Source organism: Lathyrus oleraceus, chromosome 7 (assembly GCF_024323335.1).
Source record: "Lathyrus oleraceus cultivar Zhongwan6 chromosome 7, CAAS_Psat_ZW6_1.0, whole genome shotgun sequence".
Classification (NCBI taxonomy): Eukaryota; Viridiplantae; Streptophyta; class Magnoliopsida; order Fabales; family Fabaceae; genus Lathyrus; species Lathyrus oleraceus.
The window spans coordinates 486,042,068-486,046,721 of NC_066585.1; positions in this window are offsets into that span (position 1 = coordinate 486,042,068).

Genomic DNA, 4,654 nt, shown 5'->3' on the forward strand with positions numbered 1-4,654 from the left:
TATTAGCGGACATTTCGGTACGATTGTCATCCGCCATGTTTCTGTCACAAGCCTCTACAACCACTTCTTCGATTGGAACAAGTGCGGAAGTAGATGCTTCTTCTCTCCGGTTCCTCTCTTCGGCTAGTTTCCTTCTTCTTCGTGTTTTGCTATTGAGCTTCCGAAGTGTTCTTTCAATTTCAGGATCAAATTGAAGTTGCTCCTCGGTTGCTTTTCCTCGCATGCACTAGAATCTACAAAACTAACAAACCAAGTGAAATAAAAGAAGGATAGCAGTAAAAGTAACAAAACTTAAAACAATGAATTATTGCAATGCTTGTAATATCGACACCAATCCCCGGCAACGGCGCCAATTTGTTGAAAAGTATATCTTCGGCAAATATTTTTATATCGTATCCACAGAGATTGGTTGATATTACCTCCGTTCTATAATCCAAATGTTATAAGTTTAGAAAGTAACACGGTTGTTTTGTTTGTAAAATTATCTTGTGAGTAAATGTTAATAAAAACTGTAAAATGGTTTTAGTCAAGTATAAAAGCTTGGCAAGATTGGAGTTCACTATTTCAAATGCTTATGATTCCTTATGATAAATAAATAGATTCAAGATTATTGATGATGTTCAAGTATCCTCTCAAAGTCATTTATGTCTAAATGATATTGTGATAATCACTATATTGATCCTTAGACGATCTCTCCACCTAACTATCAATATAGCAATCTTTAATGCTTAATACCAAAGAAGAGTAATGAATAAATCTATCTCTACAACTTATTCACTACTTGAAAATCTGTTTTATGTCAAGACTCAAATAATCTCTCTCGACAACTACTCAAATCTGGTTTTCAACTTAGGGCAAAAACAGTATTCAATACATCAACAATCTTTATCATACATATAAATCAAATGGAATACATAGACATATGAGAATAGCTACTACCTCCAATCTTGACAAAGGGGAGTTTAGCTCCTCATCATCATTGTTCAAAGCAGAAAGTTCAAGAAGAAAAACTCTATTTTTCTCTCTTACAAAAAGCTCTCAAATTCTGAATGATAATGAATGTATTTCAATGCCCTAGCATAATGTATTTTGTTTCTAACAAAAAAGGTTGACATTTCCCTAATTGGTATTTGTCATCTAAAGCAGAAAAGCAATTCCCAGGCAGACATCAAAATGGCAATAAACTTTTCCTGCAGAACAGCACTTTTGACCCTCAGTCAGCTTGCTGGATTCGCAGCCTTCGCGGCGCGAAGGCAGTTCGCGGCGCGAACTGTTGCTTCTCCAGCTTCCTTGTTTGGCAAGCTTCCTCCAAGATGTGGTGTTGCAATCCAAGGCCTTTCTTATCCCAAAATTCTACACAACTAACAAAAAGGTGAAATAACTATTCAAAACAAAATAAATTAAACCTAATTGCATTTATACAAAATAGTGAGAATAAAAGTGTGTAATTACATCAAAACTTGGTAAAAGGGACCAATAAAATGATATAAAAAGTAGTACTAATTGGTCCCTAACAAATAGATAACGGTTGCATCAAACCAGACAGCTTTTGATGTTCAATCTTTGACTTTTGACAAGTCAAACATGAATACACAAATTCCGCTACATCCTTCTTCATACCTTGCCACCAAAACATCTTCCTCAAGTCTTTATACATTTTAGTAGCACCAAGATGAATACTCAAACCACTTCTATGCCCTTCCTAAAGAATCCTCTTTCTCAAATCCGCAACATCCGGAACACAAACTCGATCACGACACCTCATGATACCATTCTCTTCAATCTGAAAGTCACCACCTTTGTCTTGATTAATCAATGTCATAACATCGACTAATTTCAAATTTGACTTCTGACCTTCTCTAATCTCGTCAATAATGCCACACGTAAGCTTCAACATACCAAGCTTAACACACGAAGGTGTCGCTTCACAAACCAAACTCAAATCTCTAAATTGCTCCAACAATTCAAATTCTCGAATCATCAACATAGACATGTGCAATGACTTCCTACTCAATGCATCGGCTACAACATTCGCCTTTCCAGGATGATAATTCAAACCAAAATCATAATCTTTCAAGAATTCCAACCATCTCCTTTGCCTCATATTCAATTCTTTCTGAGCGAACAAGTACTTCAAACCCTTGTGATCACTAAACACATCAAATCGTGATCCAAACAATTAATGTCTCCAAAGCTTCAACACAAACACAACGACGACCAACTCTAAATCATGCGTTGGATAATTCCTCTCATGAACTTTAAGTTGCCTTGAAGCATAAGCTACCACTTGCCCCTTTTGCCTCAAAACACCTCCCAAACCCAACAAAGAAGCATCATAATACACAACGAAAGGTTCTACTGGATCCGGTAAAATTAAAATAGGAGTCGTAGTCAATCTTCTCTTAAGCTCTTGAAAATTCGCTTCACACTGCGAAGTCCAAATGAAAGCTTGACCTTTCCTAGTCAACTGTGTCAATGGTAACGACAACTTAGAAAATCCTTCAATGAACTTCCTATAATAACCATCCAAACCAAGGAAACTTCTAATCTCAGCAACAGACTTAGGAGCTTCCCATTGAGATACAACTTTAATCTTCATAGGATCCACAGAAATACCACCACTCGAAATCACATGTCCAAGAAAACTTACTTCACTCAACCAAAACTCACATTTAGAGAGTTTAGCAAACAACTTCTTCTTTTTCAACACCGATAACACAACCTTCAAATGCTCAGCATGATCCTCTTCCCTCTTAGAATAAATCAATATATCATCGATGAACACAACAGCAAACTTATCCAGATAATCATGAAAAATTATATTCATATACTCCATAAATACACCAGGTGCATTAGTCACACCAAAAGGCATCACGGAGTACTCGTAGTGACCGTACCTTGTCCGAAAAGCAGTCTTTTGAATATCCTCAGCCTTTACACGAATCTGATGATACCCTAACCTCAAATCAATTTTGCTAAACACACAAGCTCCAACCAGCTGATCCACCAGATCGTCAATCCTCGGAAGTGGATACTTATTCTTAATCGTCACTTTATTCAGTTGTCTATAATCAACACATAATCTCATAGAACCTTCTTTCTTCTTGACCAACAGAATAGGTGCACCCCATGGCGACACACTAGGACGAATAAACCTCTTCTCAAGCAAGTCTTCAAGTTGACTCTTCAACTCAGAAGCAGACATTCTATAGGGAGCCATCGATACATGACTAGTTCCAGGAACTAAATCAATCGAAAACTCAACCTCATGTTCCGGTGGTAAATCACTTATATCTTCCGGAAATACCTCCGCAAACTCACAAACTATTGGCAATTCTTCAATCGTCCTCTTCTCACGAATATCCAAGGTTGCCAACAACATAAACAACTCGGCACCACATTGCACCGATTCATCAACTTGCTTAGCAGACACAAACCAATCTTCCTTAGCACCAACCTCAGGAAAAATAACCGTCTTCTCGAAATAGTTAATATACACCCGATTAAATTCTAACCAATTCATACCCAAAATCACATCAAGATGCTCTAAAGGAAGACAAACTAAATCAATTCCAAAATCCCTACCAAAGATACTCAACGGACAATTCAGACACACATAGGAAGTAGAAACAGAACCCATAGCAGGTGTATCAATAACCATACTTCTACGCATACCAGATAATATAAGATTCAATCTCTTAGCACAATCCAAAGAAATGAAAGAATGTGTTGCATTGGTATCAATAATGGCAGTCAAAGGTGTACCCTTAATAAAGCACGTACCTTGGATTAGCCTATCATCGGTAGTGGCCTCCGCACCAGACAATGCAAACATCTTTCCCTTCGCTTGCTCCTTCTTCGGCTTATCACATTTGGTACTAATGTGACCTTTCTCACCATAATTGTAACAAGTAACACTCGAACCAACTCCACACTTGTTTGCTCTGTGACCACTCTTGCCACACTTGAAACACGTCACAGAATCCTTACTACAATTAACAACACGATGACCTTCAACGCCACATTTGAAACACTTAAGTGGAGTAGAAGATCCTCCCCCACTTGGCTTCTTGCCAAAACCAGATTGTCTCCTCTTGTCATCATACGGTTTCCCACGATCCTGGTTTTTCTCCTTCAAACTCTTGTAGAAAGAAGCACTTTCCCTACTATCCTCATCATAAATCCGACTCTTGTTAACCAACTCCGCAAAACGAGTAATCTGTTGGTAACCAATGGCCTTCTTGATATCATGTCTCAAGCCATTCACAAACTTCAAGCATTTAGATCTCTCAGCATTAGCAGTATTGTAATGAGGACAATACTTGATAAGCTCCTGAAATCTAGCAGCATATTCAGCAACAGTACCATTTCCTTGCTTCAATTCAAGGAACTCCACCTCTTTCTTCCCACGACAATCTTCTGGAAAATAGTTCTCCAAGAAGACATCACAGGAAAGAGCCCAAGTAACCTCAATGTTGTCTTCTTCAAACCTCTGAAGAGTGTTATTTCACCAATCTTCAGCTTCCTTCTCAAGCATATGAGTACCAAACTGCACTTTTTGAGCATCAGTACAGTTCATGACTCTGAAGATCTTCTCAATTGCCTTCAGCCAAGCTTGAGCTTTATCAGGTTCATGCTCACCCTCAAAGACAGG